At 39.8% G+C, this 21321-nt stretch overlaps 1 protein-coding gene and 1 pseudogene across 3 annotated transcripts in view; one reads left to right on the top strand and one right to left on the bottom strand.

Annotated features, from left to right (window-relative positions):
- Positions 1–21321, top strand: part of LMBR1 (limb development membrane protein 1) — a 163324-nt gene that overhangs the window by 51841 nt on the left and 90162 nt on the right. The gene's annotated exons all lie outside the window — the stretch shown is intronic.
- Positions 8246–9112, bottom strand: LOC105942458 (large ribosomal subunit protein uL13-like; annotated as a pseudogene).

Here is a 21321-nt window from a genome sequence, read left to right as displayed (position 1 = left end):
ACTGCGGTAGGAGGTCCCTGGATTTTGGTTGAATTTATCTCTCGTAATATGACTCACAGAAAGTCTTACCACCAGTCAGGAGCAGTTGCTATTTTACATTCACTAGGTCCAGTCAGAATAATTTCATCAGTGTAGTGGTCCATGTGATAACTTGTGGAGTGGATGAGTGCTTAAGATCCCAGCAAACTAAAGTGTTCTTTATTTCTGGAGAATTGACATACCTCCAAGATAGGACAATGAAGATGTTCCATTGGCCTTGTCAGCTGTACTGATTGACAGGGATGGAGAAAAAGGCATTTACCAGATACCAGGGGATATGTTAATTTACTCAAGCCAGGAAGTCATGTCTGGTACAGTAGGCCACTGCAGTGGGAATCGCCACCTAGTTCAGCTTGTGAGAAACCACTGTCATTCTCTCAGGTTAGATAGGTGAGTTGAATAGTGATGTGCTGGGAATCACCACCCCTGCGTCTTTCTAGTTTTTGCTGATACCAATGGGCTCTACAGTCCTTCCAAATACATGATGTTGATTGAACACTCCTGCTAGGTGGGTGCAGTCCTCTTGCTTTCCTCTTGGCCCTTACTCCACAGGTCAGGGAACCAGTATGAATAGGTCTGTTGTGAATAGGTCAGTGTGAGTAGGTCTGTTGTGATTAACTGTCTGCAACTGGGGCAGTCACTCCAGAATGGATTTGGGGATTTGCTGGGCCCATTGTGACACATACGTGGCTAAAACAGCATTGATCACCTGGCTTCTAGCATTCTCCACTCTGGCATGGCCACAGTGATGTTCCAGGTTTCCTGGAAGCAGTGTCAGTTCAGAGCCAGTGTACCTGCAGGATTGTATTATTTCCTTTTTCCAAAGACATGTTCGTATCACCCAGATTTAGCTGTCAGTCATTTTACAGTTTTGTGATATTTTCATGGAATTCTTTGGGGATTCAGAAAAAGATTTCACATTCCTTTAATTTCCCATGGAATGTTTTTCCTAGTAGTTTTAGACTGAAAATATTCAAAAGATGTTAGTTGGTAAAAGGACTAAAAGTTATTGATTGCATTATCAGGAATACTTAGATAAAAAGGAATTTGATTTGAAAAATGTACAAACTTGTTCTGCACAATTGTTAGTATGGCTATTTTGAGGGATTATATCTCTAATGTTTGCTTTACCATATGGATTAGAGACAAACTATGTGTTCATAGAACTTTCATAAAGATAAATATATTTACTTTGACTTAAGTACAGTGTTTGGAATTAAAAAAAGAATTAGAGGCCAGAGTTGTGCAGGATAAGCCACTGCTTTGGCACGCTGGGGTACTAGTTACTCCACTTCTAGCCACATCCCTGCTAACGTACCTGGGAAGACAGTGCAAAGCAGCTCAGCGGCTTGGGCGCCTACTCTCCATACGAGCTGCCCAGTGGAGTGCTTGGCCCGGAGTTGGCTGTTTAGGCCATTTGAGGAATGATCCATCATACACAGAAGATGTCTGTCTGTTTCTCTCTGACATTCTGCATGTCTAAACAAAATTTTAAATTTTTCTTGAAAATTGATTTTATTTGAGAGACACACAAAATGAGAGTATGTGTGTCTGCTGACTTACTCTCCAAATGTCTGCCACCGCTTGGGGTTGGGTCAGGGCCAAAGCTGACAACTGGGAACCCAGTTCAGTTCTCTCATTTGGTGACAGGGACCCAGTTGCATAACTTGTCAGCTGCTGCCTTCCAGGGTGCCCATTAGCAGGCAGTTGAAGCAGAACCGGGACTTGAACCTAGGTACTGTTTTGGGAAACATGGGCGTGCAAGTGACATCTTAAATGCTAGTTTAAACACTCACTCCCCACGCCCTGCCCCCGTGCTTGGATTTTAAACATGTTTGAAATGTTGCATGCTTATCATAGCACCTTAGAATGCTGTTAAACAGGGTCAGAGTGTAGTAACATCAACAAAATAGTGACCTTAGTTCTAAAGCTCTTTTGTGTAACAAGACATACCTGTCTAAAATGAAGAGATGATTAAAACAGTTTGAAGATGTGATATACGAAAGTGACATGGGAGCACTGACGTGGGAGAGTTGATGGTGGGCTTCTGGCCATTGAGGTGCTCTTGTTGTTCTGCTGGTGGTTTTCAGCACCTGTAAACCTGGTGCAATGCAGTGTATTATATGATTCACTCCCTGTGGGCCATGACACACCAGCAACTATTGTTTATGAAACAAAATACAGAAAAGGAAAAAAATTGAAATCGTAGCAAAAATTCGTATTGAAATTGGACCCAAAAATACTCATTTGTTTACGTTGTCTATCTTTTTTTATTGTAAATTTGGTTTTTTTTTTTTTTTTTTTAATTTGAAAGGCAAATTTAGAGAGAGAGAGAGACAGAGATCTTCCATCTGCTGGCTCATTCCCCAGATGGACACAATTGCTGGGCTGAGTCCATCCAAAGCTGGGAGCCAGGAGCCTCCTCCAGGTTTTGCATGTGGTTTCAGAGGCTCTAGGACTCGAGCCATCCTCAGCTGCCTTGCTAGGCCATAGGCAGGGAGCTGACCAGGATTCAAACCAGAGCTCATATGAGGCGCTGGCACTGCAAGTAGAAGATTAGTCTGTTGAGGCAACATGCCTCAAAAAAAATTATTTACTTAATTGAAAGACGGACGGAGAAAGAGGACGGAGATAGAGATCTTTCATCCATTGGTGCATTGCATGAGTGGCTGTAACAGCCAGTCCAGAACCAAGGGAGCCAGGAGCCTGGTGCTGTGTCAGGTCCCCTTTGGCCCATCTTCATTTGGGGCCTGAGCAGGATCCTGGATTGGAAGACAGCCAGTTCCAGTGTTCCTGCATTGTAAGGGTTAACCCTCTGAGCCACAGTGCTGACCGCGCTTCATCTTGATACACTGCTGAGAAGTTACTAGAAAAATATGGACTTTGTCAGTTGCATAAATTGAAAAATAATGGTACAGGTGCTTTACTAAGTTTTCCTTAGTTTCCTAAGTTTCAATGATGAAAATGTTTGGAACTGGATAAAGGTGGTGTTTGTTTAACATTGCGTGTGTACTAAATACCACTGAATTGGCCATGTGTGAGACTCAGAATAAATTTCCTGATTCCTGGCTTTGGCCTGGCTCAACCTCAGCTATTGCAGGCATTTTGGGAGTGAATCAAGAGCAGCTGCTTCTGGATCTACCATATTGGCTCAGCTCCATTCTCCGCTGCCTTTCGAGGCCATAAGCAGAGAGCTAGATTGGAAGTGGAGCAGCTAGGGCATAAAGCAGTGCCCACATGGGATGCTGACAGTACTGCTGGAGGCGGAGGGTTCGTCTGCTAAGTCTCAGCACCCAGTGCCTAATCACTTGATTAGTTACAAGTTTTGTTTGTTTTTCTTTTTTCTTTTTTCTTTTTTTTCAAGATTTATTTATTTTTATTACAAAGTCAGATATACAGAGAGGAGGAGAGACAGAGAGGAAGATCTTCCATCCGATGATTCACTCCCCAAGTGAGCTGCAACAGCTGGTGCTGCGCCAGTCCGGAGCTGGGAGCCTGGAACTTCTTCCAGGTCTCCCACACTAGTGCAGGGTCCCAATGCATTGGGCCGTCCTCGACTGCTTTCCTAGGCCACAAGCAGGGAGCTGGATGGGAAGTGGAGCTGCTGGGATTAGAACCGACGCCCATATGGGATCCCGGGGCATTCAAGGCGAGGACTTTAGCCTCTAGGCTACGCCACCAGGCCCTGTTTTGCTTTTTTCATAAGGAGACACAGAAGCACACATTTTGATAACATGATTCTTAGTTGAGATTCAGTCTGTTCAAAGGTAACTACAATGAACCTGGCTTGTCTGCAAGGACTGTGTCTATTTTAATTTGTTGTCTAGATTACAGTCTGGACAGCTTGAGGAGCAGTGCAAAAAGTCATCTTCTTAAAAAATAGGGTAGGGGGCTTGGCAGCGTGGCCTAGTGGCTAAGGTCCTCGCCTTGATCCCATATGGCCGCTGGTTCTAATCCCGGCAGCTCCACTTCCTCTCTATCTCTCCTCCTCTCAGTATATGACTTTGTAATAAAAAAATAAAATAAATCTTAAAAAAAAAAAAGACTATAGATTTAAAAAAAAAAAATAGGGTAGGGCCCGACGCAATAACATAGAGGTTAAAGTCCTCGCCTTGCATGCACCGGGATCCCATATGGGCGCCGGTTCTAGTCCCGGCGGCCTTGCTTCCCATCCAGCTCCCCACTTGTGGCCTGGGAAAGCAGTTGAGGACAGCCAAAGACCTTGGGATCGTGCACCCGCTTGAGAGACCTGGAAGAGCTCCTGGCTCCTGGCTTCAGATTGGCTCAGCTCTGGCCATTGCGGTCACTTGGGAAGTGAATCATCAGATGGAAGATCTTCCTCTCTATCTCTCCTCCTCTGTATATCCACATTTCCAATAAAAAAAAAAATAAATCTTAAAAAAAAAATATCCAGGGTAACTCCAGACTCTACAGAATTGTACCATAAAATTAAAAATAAAAAAAAAAATTAAAAATCTAGTTTTGAATTGTATAGAATGTTTATAAAATTGAACTTTTAGGCCATAAACAGTTTTGAATAGTTATTAACTCAAAAGTAGGTTCTTTACTGTTCAACCCATCTGGACAATAAGTAGCTGGACTCTATGTTTGGTATATGTTTGCAAGGAAAGAATCTTGATTGAATTTGAACTGTAATACTGCACCAAGGTGGAGGAATCCACCAGGGGGGAGGGGAGGGGGAGGGTGGGGGCATTCCCAGAACCTATGAAACTGTCACATAATGCATAATAATTAATAAAAAAAAAAGTAAAAAAAAAAGTAGGTTCTTTATGCATTTTATTGTGCTATTATTAATTAACTTTGCTAGTAAGTTAGTCTTAAGTTCATTTACTGTATACTTCAGGATAATTCCTGGATATGATATATGGCTTTCAATATTAAAGGTTTAGGAATCTTAAGTGTTTTGCTTACAGAATTAGCTTGTTTAACCTTTGGTATATCTGAGCAGTGAAATGTGTTTTTTGTCTATTATAGATGATCAAGTAAGTATATATTTGTTGACCTACACATTTTATAACAGGATACATTTATAATCTAATACCTGTTATAAAAATAGAAAAAAATATACCTAGTGTGTAGATGTATGAATTTTTTTTTAAATGCTTTAAATGCCAAGACTTTAGCAGTGTTTTGCTCAAGTGGTAGGATTATATGCCATAAATTTCTTTTTCTGGTATTTGCATTATACAATATGTTTACAATAGACATGTCTTATTGTTATTATTAGAAAAAAGTAAATAAAGAGTTGCACAGAAAGTTGTTTTGTTTTCCTTCCCAGAGATGTGACTAAGGATCTCATCAGGGTCACAGGCAAGCTTTGCTGTCTTTCCAGTAGTGTTTTGGTAGAATTTTTACAACTGTGTAGGTCACATCTTTGATTCTATTGAGACTTTAGTTTTAACATAGTTTTGTAACTTTGGAAGTTACCGGATATGACTGAACTCTGATTAGTTTTCATAAATTCAGGAAGTTTTTGTGTGAGGAAAAGCGATACATTATTGGCTTCTCACAGAACTGCATTATTTCAGTTTGAAATATTGTCTGACTCCAGCAGATGGAGCTAGAAGTTAATGTATTCTGAAGTGGCCCGGTAATGCAGGCTTGCTTTGTTTTGCTTTAAACGAAATTGAAGTATTGAGTGTTTTAAACCACGTGTTAAGTAGCCGTTAGGTTGAAACACCTCCTTTGAGGCTGAGGGTTGGATTTTATCTTCAGTGTGATGACTGTTGATACTGATTTAGACAATGTCTTAATTTTCAGATTCCACTGTAATTTGGCTTCCTGAAATATTCTTGACCAATATTATTTTATAAATTAAAACGAAATATATAGTAAAACATTGGCTAATTTTAAATCTAAGGATAGTTTATCATTATAGATTTTTTAGGGAAAATTTACATTTTGGGAAATTTGAGTGCATGTATGATGTATATTGATAAAATGCGATAAACTTAATACACTTTGCAGGTTGTCAGGAATGCAGTTACTACAGAACAATGTGATTAGATACGTTATTATAGATACACTCATTGCAATGTTAACTCTTAACACATTTTAGAATAAGCTAAGTCTGAAACTTTCACATTTATGTAATCTAGCTAGCACAGTATTTTATGTTTGTTTAGACTGAAAAAGTTAGTGGAGCAATACGTGAGAAAAGGCATCTACTTTTGTGACAAGCTGAAAAAGTCATATTAAGGCATATTCTGATAATCCTGAGCCTTTCTCTGTAGTTATTCAGAAGTTTTTGCTACTTGTTATAATCTGTTGATGATTTTTAAATTTAGATTCTGAGAACTGTCTTAGCTTGAAATAAGCATATTGGTTCATTAGAGTAGGTTTTCTTATTGATTTGTGACCCCTTGCCTCAGACAGACTTTATTTTTTAGCTTTCAGCTTTATTTTGCAGAGAATAAGTTGAATTGACAATTGTTTGAAAGGAATATATGTGATCGGAAAGAAATTTGGGAAGATGTATATTTAAAGATCAATAATAGAAATAGTAAGTTAGATTTCAGGGGTTTTTTTCTGACGATAGAGTGTAGTGGACCTTTGGCACTCCAGGGTTTCTATTCATGGTTGTAGTTCTTTGAGAACAGTCTTTATGGCTTCCTGACATGTGGCAGCTTATCATTTTGCTGAGTCTAAGACGGGACTTGGGCAGTCGGTGACTGGGGAGAGCTGAGTGTGAGTGTGGCCTGCCTGGCATCTCCTTCACGGGGCAGCTTTGTTCTCTGCCTTTCTTGCCTTCCTTGGGGAGTTAGATGATGAGTGCATATGGAAAATTTTGTATTTATGAAATCTCATATTCACGCTCTTCCTCAGGAACGTCCTATTAAATTGATGTGCTCTTTTTGCAGATAATTTTAATGAAATTCAAAATATCGTGTTTCCTTTTTTTTTAATTTTTATTAATATTTTGCATTATGTGACAGTTTATAGGCTCTGGGAATCCCCCCACCCCTCCCCCTCCCCTCCCCCCTGGTGGATTCCTCCACCTTGATGCAGTATTACAGTTCAAATTCAATCAAGATTCTTTCCTTGCAAACATATACCAAGCATAGAGTCCAGCTACTTATTGTCCAGATGGGTTGAACAGTTTCTTGGGAAGACCATTTCTGGTCCGAAGTCAGAGCTGGTATAATATTATCACAGTGTTTCCTTTTTACTCAGAATGTTAAGTATGAGATACACAGTACTGTAGAGTGAATGAGAGAGCCCACAGCTCTCATTTATAAGTTGTGGGAGTTGAGAACTAAATCTGAAAGAGGTCAGCTTCTGAGGAAGTAGAACAAGAGATCCTTAATGTTTTTCTGCTCCAAATTTCTGCATCATACTCGGATACTAAAATAAAAATGAACTTTGTTTATCTTGAACAAGTCTTAGTTTCAGACTTTTAGAAACATTGTTAATATTCTGCTTAAGTATTTTATTAAAGTAAGTGTTTAATTCATTGGATGTACGGAGAGATTTAATCTAAAGCAGTTCTTTGAACAAGAGATAAAACTGACTTTTTTTTTTTCCTGTGTCATTTTTTTTTTCCTGAATGTGAGTTGCAAGTAGCAGGTATGAAAACAGCGTGCTGGAAACTCAGCCCAAGTACGGCTGTACACTTACTAAATGGTTGCATGTAAAATACCCCAAGCATGCCCTCGTTTCCAAAGGAGCTTTCTAAATCTATCATCATAATGGAAAGTGTCGAAAAGAGAAATGAAAGAAGTTTGATGGCGTGTGTGAAGTATTATGGAGACCATTGCAGAAATGCATACTACAACAGTTTAATTTCAGGAATTTAGGACAAGAGAATATTTTACAATAGGAACAATATTGCATCTAGTTAGAACAAATTAAGCCATCAGATCTAAAGCTTATTCTTTTTATCATACATAGTTAATTTTGTTATTGTCTGTTAAAAGGATTTAAAAAGGAGTAGGGAAGTCAGTAACTATTGGGGAGGTCAGCTGAAAGAGTAGGTAGCTACAGTAATCTTACTTTCTAAAGAAATTTATTAGAATAAACAGTAAAAAGCACAAAGCATTTTCTACAAAGTACTATGCCTTGAGATTCATATATTTAAAAATTTTTATTTTAGTTTATTTTTTGGTGCAGAAGTCTGTTGGGCTTAGACCAGGAGTCCATGGGTTCTATCAGTTGTTGATCTTCTTCACACTGTTTCTGGCCAGTTTCATAGCCCCAGGAGCTGCTGCTGCTTGTGATAATGCATCTTGGCTTGCTGCTGCTGCTTCTTTAGAATTTACTTATTTTTATTGGAAAGGCAGATTTGCAGCAAGACAGAAAGATCTTCTGTCTGTTGATTTACTCTCTTAGTGGCCACAATGGCTGGAGCTGAGCCGATCTGACACCAGGAGCCAGGAGCTTCTTGAGCTTCTTCTGTGTCTTCCCATGCGGGTGCAGGGTCCCAAGGCTTTGGGCCGTCCTCGACTGCTTTCCCAGACCACAAGCAGGGGGCTTGAAGGGAAGTGGAGCTGCCGGGACTAGCACTCATATGGGATCTGGCATGTTCAAGGCAGGGATTTAGGCACTGGGCCACCGCACTGGGCCCTTGGCCTTCTTACTCCTCTTCTCTTCCAATGTGGCTGTTACTGCCTGATACTTCAGATAACTTTATGAGCCGGGTGTCCCAGGTAGGCAAACGTCCTTGTCGGCTTCAGGTACATGACCTTGAGGACTGCAGGCACCACCACCTGCTTCTTCTTGTAGTGTGGTAGGATCCCATCAAACACCTTGAGGCACTCGTGGGCAGGCTCACCCTGCTTGACCTTATGGGGCAGCAGGCCTCATACCACCCGCCAAAATATGTGACTGGGGCCAGGAAGTGGTAGGGGCCCCAGGGGGCTTGGTGTTCATGAATGCGCAGGAAGGCCAGGTACTTCAACTTGTATCTGTAGAAATGACCAGAAATGCTGATGCCCGTGTAGTGCACGACCACGCCTTGCAGCCGGCCCAGCGGCACCTGCTTGGTCACCGTGGCTGCTAAGTGGCCCAGGAGGTGCCCTTTGCCATCCAGCACCAGGACCTGTCCCTCTGCCATCTTTGGCAGCTGCCTGGGAAAACTCTTCTATATTGTTTTAACAAGAGCCAAGGCTCAGACATAGAGTAAGAAAAATTGAGACTGATATTCAAGTACTGGGAGAGAAAACACAGTAAAAGCAAAATGTACTCTAAAATGAAATCACAAGAACTAGAATTATCTTCCTATCTGGAACAATGAAGTTTCTGAGTAAATAAGAGGCTCCTTGAGAAACTTCCTGAGTTGATTTTGAAAATATCTCAAGTTGAAAATGAACTCAATAAGCCTAATTTGTTGATCATCGTAGCTTAGCAGTATAGTATAGTTTTGTTTGTCAGTTGCTTCTTCTACCTGGGAGCTGCCACATCAAGGGGAATCATACCCCATATTGGTAGCTCTTAGTTTAACATTTGAAGAATGGTTTCTACCAAATATCTATTTTTTGTGCTGCCATTAAGTCAGAAGGTTGTGAGTTGAACCATTTGTTTGGTGTTGGGGAACGTCTGTAAACACAATGTAGGACACAATCCCCGAGTGATGGGAGAGAACAGGGTGCTTCTTTAGAGCCTCTTGTTGGATGCAGTATGGAGGAGGCCGGTGGAGCAGAGAACTGTTCTGGGTTGAGGATACGTTGCCGTCCCACAGTCACACTAAAATGACTAGGCATACTCTGAGGGTCTGGGAAAAGCCGGAACCGCAACTGGACCCTTCACTGCAAAAAGCGGCTGCGTTTAAATCCTCTCCCCTGTCCCTGTCCCCATTGGCCTTAGCTTTCCTCCCTGCTTCTCCAGCCCTCTCTCTGCCACCCTACTTCCTGCCCGTCCTTTTCCCCCTCGTCCTGTCTTTCTCTGTCATCGTTGTCATCCCAGTCTTTCTCCGTCATAGTCTCTTCGTCTTTCTCTTCATCGTCTCTTCGTCTTTCTCTTCATCATCTCGCTTTCTTGTGGTAGTTCTAGCTTTTACCGGCTACTTTTATATCGTTCTCCACCAATCACTTCTCCCCGTGGGTCCACTTGGCGCTGCATGATAGGCCAGTAGCAATGACATAATCGCAGTGAGGGCATTAGCCTGTCCCTGTGACTTCCTGTTTACCTGCTGGCGACACTAACTCCGCCTCCTGGCCCTGGGCCAGCCGCCATCTTGTAACAGCCCCTACCAATTCCAGGAGCAGCTTTAGCACCCTGTTCCCCACAAGGATATAAGATTTGTGTCCACAGAGGCTAAGCAGGTTGGAGTGTACCAGGTAGAACACTGCAGAAAAGAGCTGAACAGTGAACCATTTATTGTGTACTGATAGAGTTAATGGGATGTTAAATCTGAGTTGAAACATTTCTCTTAATTAAATTTTTTTATATATAAAAGCAGGATTTTGGGGAGGATAGAATTTCATAGGCTGAAATCAAGGTTTTGTGGAGTTGCATTATTTTGGGTAAATATTTGAAAAGTCTGAGAGGCAGAGAGACCTTAACATGCACAGACACACAGAGCTCCTTTATGCTGCCTCACTCCCCAGATAATCTGCTCTGGCTTGGACTGGGCCACACTGAGGCTGGGAGCTGAGAACCCATTCCAGGTCTCCCACCCGCATGACAGGACTCCAACTACTTGAGCCATCGCGCCTGCCTTGCAGTGTCTGAATCAAAACAGAGCTGGACTCAGACCTAGGACTACATGTGTGAGCCAGTGGATGGAACATCCTCTCTCTCTTGTCTTTTCTCTGTACACCTGCCTTTCCAACCAAAGTGAGTGAACAGTATCAATCAGTCAATCAGTCAGTCAATCTATTGTCAGGATAAAGATTTATCGCCAGCACAGCTGTACTTTAAACAGTAGCAAGGGAAGTTCTTCACACAGAAGGAGATGGGTAGGTGACATTCATCTGTATCTACAAGTTAGAATTAACAACATTGTAAGTGGCAGTTTTCTAGATAAATAAAACTGCCTTTCTGTGTTGTATGTCTTTAAAAAAAGATGATTAGTTGCTTAAATAACTACTGTACACATAGTGCTCTAAGTTTCATTATGTGTAAAAAAATAATATGTAACAATGTAGTGTAGAGGCAAGAGGAATGACATTACAGTCAGCTGTTAGAATGAAGTAGGAATGTGATACAATAAAGAAACATGTGATAAGTATATAAAAATAGCCACACTATAGCTTATCAGATATGTTTGTATAGTTAGTAAGTAAGCAAAAGCCACATAGTAGAAGAATAAAAAGCTAGTTAAGCTGTAGGAGCACAGAAAAAGTAGAAAAGGGAAGATAACAGATAGGACAAATAGAAAACAAAGAGCAGATTAATAGGACCTAGTCATATAAATAGATAATCTAAACATAATGGTCTAAACACTGCAATTAAAAAACAGATTATCAGATTGGATTAAAAATCTTAACTAAAAATGATAAGATCTGACTCATATATATATATGTGTATATATATATATGTATATACATATATATATATATACAAGAAATTTTTTAAGACTTGAATAGGTTAATTAGCAACTAGAGAAAAAATAATCCGTCATGCTAATTCTAATCAAAAGAGAGGTAGATTGCTTGTAAGACTGTCAGATGAGGGCTAAGAATCCTACCAGGGTTAAAAAAGATCACTTCATAATGATAAAGGGACTATTCATGGATAAAGCCCAATCAGTACCAGACAGCTTGAGCTGTCACCTGCTCTCTCCCAGGGTCTGCATTACCAGGAAACTAGTACTGGGAGCTGACCCAGGCACTCCAATATGGGATGCAGATATCCATCCCATTTCGGTTGAATTTCATTTTAATGGCTGAGAAGTAGCCATTAAGTATTTTCAGCACAACTTGTTTATCCAGTCCTCTTTTAGTAGACATCTATGTTGTTTCCGTGTCTTTGCTATTGTTGATTGTGTTGCATTGAATATAGGGGTACAGGTTGCTTTCTCATATGTAGGTATCATTTCATTTGGGTGTATCCCCAGGAGTGGGATTGCTGGGTCATATGGTAGATGAATTCCATAGTGCCACTGAGTTCCGTAGTGGCAGCACCAGTTTACAATCTCACCAGCAGTCGAGTGGGGTATCTTGCCCCCCACATCCTTGCCAGTGGTTGTTAATTAGTACAGTTATTTATGTAGGCCATCCTCACTGGGGTTAATTGGAATCTCAGTGTGGTTTTTATTTGTATTTTTCTTATTACTAGTGAGTTTGAGCATTTTCTCCATATGTCAGTTAGCCATTTGAATTTGTTCTTTTAAAAAATGTCTGCTCATTTCCTTTGCCCATTTATTAACTGGTTGTTTTGTTATGTTTCTGGAACTTTTTATATATCCTGGATATTAGCCCCCTATCTGTTGTGTAGTGTGCGAAAATTTTTCTCTTGTTTGGTTGATTGCCTTTTTGTTTTGTTGACTGTTTTGTCTGCCGTACAGAAGCTTCTTAATTTGATGTAGTTCCATTTATTTATTTTGGCCTCAACTGCCTGTGCTTTTGCTAACTTTTCTAAAAAGCCATTGCCTATGTGTATATCTTGGGGAGTGTTTTCTTCTAATAGCTTGATGGTTTTGGGTGTAGATTTAGGTCCTTTATCCATTTAGATGTGATCTTCGTATGTGGTGAAAGTCAGGGTCTTGTTTCTTCTGCAGGCTGCTATCCAGTTGTCCCAACAACATTTGTCAGAGACCAGTCTTTTTCGCTGGACTATTTTCTGTTCTCTTATCTAAGATTAGTTGGCTGTACATGCGTGGATTCTCTTGAGGTGTTCCTATTCTTTTCTATTGATCTTCCTCCCTGATTCTATCAGTTCCAGGCTATTTTGATAATCACTGTCCTATAATATGTCTGAAGATCTGGAATTGTGATTCCTCTGGTTAAATTCTTATTCTTCAAGATGTTTTGGCTATTTGTGGTCTCTTTTGTTTCCAGATGAATTTTTGTATCACTTTCTCCAACTCTGTGAGGAATGATCTTGGGATTTTTATTGGGATTAGATTGAATCTGTGTATTACTTTTGGTAATATAGAAATGTTGGTGATATTGACTATGTCTATCGAGGAACATGGTATATTTCTCCATCTTTAAAATTTTCTTCTGTTCTTCTTTCAATGTTTTGTAATTTTCCTCATAAAGGTCTTCCATGCTTTAGTTAAGTTTATTCCAAGATGGTTAATGGTCTTCTCTGTTATTTTAAAAGGGACTATACTAACAAGTTCTTTTTCAGTCCTGGAATTACTGGTGTGCATTAAGGCTATTGATTTATCTTCATTTATTTTATACACTGCCACCTTACCAAATTCTCTTATAAGTTCTAGAATTCTCTTCATTGAGTCTTTTGGTTCTTCTGGCAAGGACTTTAGTACTATGTTGAATAAAAATGGGAATAGTGGGCATCCTTGTCTAGCACCAGATGTTAATGGAAAAGCTTCCAATCTTTCCTCATTTATGATGTTGGCATTGGATTTTTCATAACTTCTTTTGATTGCATTGTAGAATGTTCCTTCAATGCCTGTCTTGCTTAGGGCTTGTAGAATGAAGTGATGTTCCATTTTATCAAATGTTTTCTCTGCATGTATTTGAGACAATCTTATGGTTTTTATTCTTCAATTTGTTTATGTAGTGTATCACATTTATGGATTTCTGTTGTTTTATGTAGCCAGGTGCCCTGGCATTTGGTGTATTAAACCATCCCTCATGCCAGGGATGAATCCTACCTGATCCGGGTGAATGATCTGTCTGATGTACTGTTGAATTCTGTTGGCTAGTATTTTGTTGAGTATTTTTGCATCTATGTTCATCAGGGATATCAGTCTGTAGTTCTCTTTGTCTGTTGTGTCTCTTTCTGGTTTATTGTGTCTCTTTCTGGTTTATTGTGTCTCTTTCTGGTTTATTGGCTGCATAGAAAGTTTGAAAAGATTTGCATCCTCTTCTGTTGTTTTGAATAGCTTGTGGAGGACTGGAGTGTAAGTTCCTGTTGAAACGTTTGGTAGAATTCAGCAGTGAAACCATCTGATCCTGGGCATTTCTTTGTTGGGAGGGGTTTAATTATTGATTCAATTTCCACCTCTTATAGATTTAATTTGATTATCTTCCATGTCATGAATCAGTTTTGTAAGGTGATATATGTTCAGGAATGTGTCCATTTCTTCAAAGTCTTCTAGTTTGTTGATGTATAGTTGCTGGTAGTAGTTCCTGATAGTTCTGTGTATGTCCTAGGTATCTGTTGTTATGTTCTCTTGTTTGTCTCTGATTCTGTTGATTCATGTCCTCTCCCTCTTTTTTTTTTGACTAGTTCAGCTAGTGGCGTATATATTCTGTTTATTTTCTTGAAGAACCAGCTCTGTTTCATTGATTTTGTGTATTCTTTTGGTTTCTGGTTTATTTTCTCCCTTATTTTGATCATTTCTTTTTTCTGTTGATGTTGGGATTATTTTGCTGTTGTTTTTCTACCTGCTTCAAATGTTTGGTTAGCTCATTTATCTGGTGCCTTTCTTGTTGCCTGATATAAGCACTAATTGCTATAAATTTGCCTCTTAACTCTTAGTGGCATTTCACAGGCTTTGGTAAGTTGTATTGAAGTCTTAATTAGTTTCAAGGATGTTTAAAATTCCTTCTTTGATTTCTTTTCTAATTCACTGTTTTTTTTTTTTTTTCAGTAGCATGTTGTTCAACTCCCAAGGATTTGCAAAATTTTTGAGGATATTTTGACCTGCTGGTCTTGAGTTCACCCTGTGGTGATCAGTGTATGGGATGATTTAGATCTGCTTTCAATTGCTTAGGCTTGTTTTATGATTTATAATGTAACCAGTCCTGGAGAAGATGCCATGTGCCGATGAAGAAAAGATACATTCAGTGTCCATAGGATGAAAAGTTCTGTAGATATCAATTAGGTCCATTTGTTCTTTTGTTTGAGATCTGTTGCTTTCCTTCTGAGTTTTTGACTTGCTGATCTGTCAGTTGATGTTAGTAGGGTATTAAAGTCCTCCATTACTATTGTATTGGAGTTTGTATCTCCCCTTGGATCTGTTAGTAGTTCTTTCATGTAGCCAGGTGCCCTGGCATTTGGTGTGTGTATGTTTATTGTAATTTCTTTCTGGATGCATCCCTTTATCATTATGTGGTGTCCATCTTCACTTCTTTTAGTGTTTTTCGTGCTTAAGTCTCTATCATCGATATTAAAATGGCTACATTAGCATGAAATATCCTTTTCCATCCTTTCACTTTCAGCTTCCATTTATCTTTGGAGGGATATGTTGCTTGTAGGAAACTGAGAGATGGTTCCTGCTTTTTGATCCAGTCTGCTAATATATGCCTTTTGATTGATGAGTTTAGGCCATTTATGGTCAGGATTAATATTGACGGATAATGATTTAATCTTCTCATTTCTGTATTAAATTTCTCTTTGTTCAACTTTGGTTTCTTCTGTGGTTTTAATGGGTATATCTTCCCCCATGCCATCGCTGGGGGTGGCTAACTTCCGCTTCTTTTCTTTCTGTCTTCAGCAAATTTTTCAGTAGCATTTATAGGGCTAGTCTAGTGGTGGTGAAGTCTTTCGAATTCTGTTTGCTATGGAAATATTTTGTTTCATTTTCAAACAAGTGAGAGCTCTGCTGGATATTATTCTGGGTTGAAAGTTTTTCTGTTTTCGGACCTGTAAAATGTCACTCCATTTTCTTCTTGGCTTAAGTTTCTCCTCTGAGAAGTCAGCCTTGAGTCTGATTGGTGTTCCCTTATATGTTATCTGATCCTAATTATGTGCCTGTTTCAGTATCTTTCTTTGTGTCAATCCAAAGGACTTTGACTCTGATGTGTCCGGATAAGGATCTTTTTGGGTCAAATCTATTTGCACTTCTGTGCTGTTCCTGTCTTCCTGTTTTTGGCTTCCCCTTATATTCTCAATGTTTTGGAAGTTCTTTTTTTTTAATATGTAAGTTTATTGAATATTTCTTGCAATCCTGCATCTCTTTCCATGCCTTCAGGAAGTCCTATTACTCTTATATCTAGTGACATCATTCACTTCTTGGATAGTTTTCTTAGCTTTATTAAGTTCTGATTACCTGTGTGTCCTCTAATAAGGCATCTTCTAATTATGGAATTCTTTCTTCTGCCTCCCTGATTGTATTGGTGAGGCTTTCTGTTGCTTTTGTTTTGTTGTTGTTAAAATATTTATTTACTTTATTGGGAAGCCAGATATACAGAGAGGAGAGACAAAGAAAGATCTTCAGTCTTCTGGTTCACTTCCCAACTGGCCACAACAGCTACAGCAAAGCTGATCTGAAGCCAGGAGCCATGAGCTTCTTCCAGGTCCCCCATGCAGGTGCAAGGTCCCAAGGCTTTGGCCGTTCCCTACTCCTCTACTACTTTCCCAGGCCACAAGCAGGGAGCTGGATGGGAAGTGGAGTAGCCAGGATAGGAACCAGTACCCATATGGGATGCTGGTACATGCAAGGCACTAGACTATTGTGCTGGACCCAGGTTCTGTTTTTTTTTTTTTTTTTTTTTTTTTTTTTTGCCGTATTATATTCTTTAGTTCAACAATTACTGTTTGATTCTGTTTTTTATAGCTTTTGTCTCTGCTGTGATATATTCCTTAAATTTCTTGAATTCTTGCCTTTGTTTCCTGTTTTTATATTCCTTACTTGGGAGACCCTCCATGTCCTATCCTGTAACTCTAAGGTTGAGATGGACTTCTGTGTTTTTGAGGGAAACACTGATTTCCTCGTTTGTGTTGCATACTGTTCGTCTTCCCTCTTCCCCGTGGCCTTTCAGATCTGTGGGAGTTCTCTTCAAGCCGGTTTTGTCTTTATGTTGTCTGTTGGTCCTAAATTTGTGGGTAGATTTTACTATTCCCTTGTTTCCTGTTCTTTCTTCTTCTGGGATGATGTTTTTGTGTGTGTGTGTGTGTGTGTGCTGGTCACAACGATACTTCAATCTCAGTCTTTGCAGTGCCTCCCTGGCTGCCTCCCTTACCCTGGGCATTCCCAGGGTATAGCTGGCCTTTTGTCTGCCTAGCCTGTCTCTCAGTGGTGGTCTCAGTGGTGTCTGGGGCCAGGGAGGTTACTCAATGCAGAGCCACAGTGCTGCACACCAAATGAGCTGGTACTCCACTCTGGCTTGCTCCACCCGCAGCCAGTGGAACAGCAACATTGCACAGGTTAGCAGCTTTGTTCCTTCCTGCCTCTCCCAGGGCTGTACCAAACATCACCTCACCCGTTGCTGGTGGTTTCCTGAATCCCAGGACTGCGTAAACGTGCTCCTCTTTTTCTTCAATTTTTTTTTTTTTTACTTTTTAAAGATTTATTTGTTTTTATTGAAAGGGAGATTTTAGAGCGAGAAACAGAGGCAGAGAGAACATCAATCCACTGGTTCACTCCACAGATGACCACAACAGTTGGAACTGAGCTGATCTGAAATCAGAAGTCAAGACCTTCTTTCTCCACCGCTTTCCCATGCCATAAGCAGGGACCTTGATTGGAAGTGGAGCAGGTGGGACATGAACTGGCATCCCTATGGCATGCAGGCACTGCAGGCTGAAGATTAGTGTGCTGTGTCAGCTTGCTTCTCAAAGTGGTGTTATTTTTTTAAGGATTAGCCAATTGAGCCATCACCCCAGCCTCATCAAAGTGATATCTTAATTGCTGTATGAAATATCACTCCAGTATATACAATAATTATGTTTACCATTTTGGGCTGTTACTGTGGAGTATCATAGAGGACAGGGCTGGAGCAGTGGATTTATTTCTCATTGTTCTGGGGCTGGAAGAGATTGGGGTGCCAACATAGTCAGATCTTGGTGGTTCACAGTGGCGTTTCCTTGTATGCTTGCATGATGGAGAACAACCCAAAGGCAAGCTCTCTCCCTTTTCTTTTTACCCATCTTGGGGATTATGGCCTCATGATTTTTGTATCTGCTGAGGGTTGGACTGGTCTCCAGATACCCTCATGTTGTGTATTATCCCAAGTTGTGACTTGGAGAGACCGCAAACACTCAGTGTGTAAGAGCATTGTTGTTAAAATACATCATGCCAGTTGAAATCACAGCACTCTATTTTTGTGCATACAGATCTGAAAATGAGAGTCACTAAACATTGAATAGCCCAAACATCTTGGAAATTTCCGAGGTCTTACTGTCTACCTTTTTAAGGTTATAATAATCAAGGCCATGTAGTATTAGCACAAAGACAGACACATCAATTCAGAAAAACAGAGGCTGTGAATAGTAGCTTTTAAAAATAGTTTTCTAAAAGGACTGTGTAATATTTAATTGGATTTAAATTGTCTTTTGTAAATCAAATATAATCCTTCCCATGTTGCCCTTTATCAAATATAATAAAAATTACTTAAAACTGACATGACTGTTTGCCACCGTGCCTAACTACACAAAGCTACATATTAACAGTTGTGGTTCTCCAGTCTACTGAGACTAATAAGTTTATATGCAGTAATTTATAGAGTACTAATTACTGTTTTACTTCACATGTCCAGAAGTAATGCTCTGAAACCACAAGGAAGAAAAAGTGCTATGAAATTGCTGAAATAAAGGACGGAGACCTTGTGCTAAAGTGAACTGGACCTAGACGGCACAGCTGTGCTCTAGGCCCATTTATTAGAAATGTGTCCATGTAGTATGGTTACCTCGTGCCTGTTGAAGGAGAGATTGTTTGACACAGAAACATTGTGAACAGTGCAGGAGCTAATGCCCCAGGCAGAAAGGGAGATGGAATAGCCGAAGGGGAGCACAGGAAAATAGTTTGAAGTGGGAGGTAAAGCCACCGTGTATTGGGAGCCTCTTGGGATGAAACTTAATAAAAGCAAAAAAAAAAAAAAAAAATTACATGCTTGTTTTGTACTAGCCATTGTTCCTGTTGTACATGCGTAATTTCACTTACTGAACATTGCGGTCACATCATTGCCCTCATTTTATAAATGAAGACCTTGTGACTTAGCAAGATTGTCACATGGACGTATGGACCAAGTGTGAACCCCGGTTCATCTGAAATTGAGTCTTTGCCCCAGTCATTCCATGTGCCCTTCTCAGTCCTTAGCACACTGAAAGAAGCGCCTCTCTGCCTCTTTGGACAAAGAAGATATTACACGTCTTTTTTCTTTCTTTTTCAAATATTTATATTACTTTCCAGGATACGGTTTTATGGATGTAGGAATTCCCTCCTCCATCTCTCCTGCCATCCCATTTGTTCTCCCCACCCCACTGTTTTCCCCCATATTGTTATAATAGTTTAGTCCTTCAGCAACAGTCGTAAGTCCAACATTCTGCTGTTCAAGTGTATATGACAGTCTAAGTATAGACGATCATAGACAGTGATAGAAAGTCATATTGTCATATTGTCAATATCTCAAAGTATAAAAGTATTATATCATACTTTTTCTTCAACTTTAAAGAGTTGAAGTTTTTCCACTGGAAGATTCTAAAATTTTTTATAGAGCATTTTGTTTCTTGCAAGTTAAAGGTATGTTACAAAATTATTACATATATTTAGATTTTGAGTGAGATTGTAAGTTTTACTAATTGTATTATCTATTGAAGGAAGTGACTGTCTCTTGATAACTTGTATACAGTTGTTTTGGTTTGTACTACATTCTGTGCCAGAGAGTATTAGAACAACTGTGAAAGGCATATGTTAATTTGCAGCTGGAGTAATTGGGGGATGGCATACTTTGTTTCACTTTGCTCATTAGTATTACCTTCTCTGTCTGGAAGTAAGTGCTGTGAGTGGAGAGGCCTTGTGTTTATCCTTTATCTCCAGTGCTTTAGGTATTATTTATAAAGGTGTGGAAAGAACATGAGTTACCCATTTTCAAAAATAAGCTGTAATAGCATATAATATGCTGAATTTATGGATAGATAATTTTTACACTTGATCTTAGCTAAAAGGCTGAGAAGCGATTGTGCATAGATAACTTTTATCTCTAACTTTTAAAAATGGATATGTTTTATTAATTTTAAAGGGAGAGAAAGGTCTTCCATCCATTGGTTCATGCACCCAGTGGCTACAATGGCTAGGGATGGACAGGCTGAAGCCAGGACCTGGAACTCCATGTGGGTCTCCCACATGGGTGGGGAGCTCTCCCAGACTCTTCCAGCAGTGGACTCCATGGGGTACTGGGTTTGCAGGCTGTGGCAGAATCCACTGTGCCACAGTATCAATCCCTTTGACTCTTATTTTTTTGTAAGTTGCTATGCAGATTAGCATTTTGAAATCTAGATTGTGAAAGTAGCATAGCTATCATTTTGAAACCCGTTTTTTTTTCTTTTTTTATTTATTTATTATTTTTAATTCATTAATTACATTGTATTATGTGACACAGTTTCATAGGTACTTGGATTCTCCCCACCCCTCCCCAAACCCTCCCACCATGGTGGATTCCTCCACCTTGTTGCATAACCACAGTTCAAGTTCAGTTGAGATTCCCCCATTGCAAGCATATACCAAACATAGAGTCCAGCATCCATAATGCTAAGGGAAATGAGCCAATCCCAAAAGGTTAAATACCACATGTTTGCCTTAATTTAAGATGATATGATGTTATGTATAACATGTTATGTATGTTATATGTTGTGTATAAACTAAAATTGAAGTATAGGTGAGGTGGTCACAGAAGGTGGTTAAGAACTCGCATTTACTTTTAACATATTGGTTACTCATTACTATGTCAATTAATTCCATAATGATGTAAATTTTTGCTGATGGTATGTTGGAGCTTTTAATTGATCAGGATGATACTCTGCTGGCTCTGTGTCCAGACCAGAGAGGGTATACCTAAGAAGCTGTTAAACTTGACTGGACAATAAGATGCTGGACTCTATGTTTGGTATATGCTTGCAGTGGAGGAAACCCGGTTTTATGTTTTCGTGTTTTTATGGATGAGATATTGGGCTGGATATTCTCCCGAAGACACACCTGAGGATCTCCTTCTCTGAATGTCTCCTGAAGTTTATTTTAGTTGCCTTTTATTGTGGTTTTGTAAAAGGGACTGCAGAAGGTGTACAAAGGAAGGGGTGAGGGGAGCTTGCTTATCGCGGCTACTTTGTCTTTTCTACTTGGAACTGCTTGCTAAAACTTCAGTGACGATGTTAAAATCCCAGGAATTGCACTCAGCTTTGCTGTTTGCAAGCTGTACAACCTTGACAAGTGACATAACCAGTCTGTGATACTGCGGCAGCAGCGCTGCTGTCTCCTGGGGTTGCTGTGATGGGTACATGAGTTCATGCCACATCTGTCAGTCACTTAGA

Source organism: Ochotona princeps, chromosome 2 (genome assembly GCF_030435755.1).
Source record: "Ochotona princeps isolate mOchPri1 chromosome 2, mOchPri1.hap1, whole genome shotgun sequence".
NCBI classification, from domain to species: domain Eukaryota; kingdom Metazoa; phylum Chordata; class Mammalia; order Lagomorpha; family Ochotonidae; genus Ochotona; species Ochotona princeps.
Note: the sequence above shows the minus strand (reverse complement) of the source record. Positions and strands in the feature narration are given on the sequence as shown.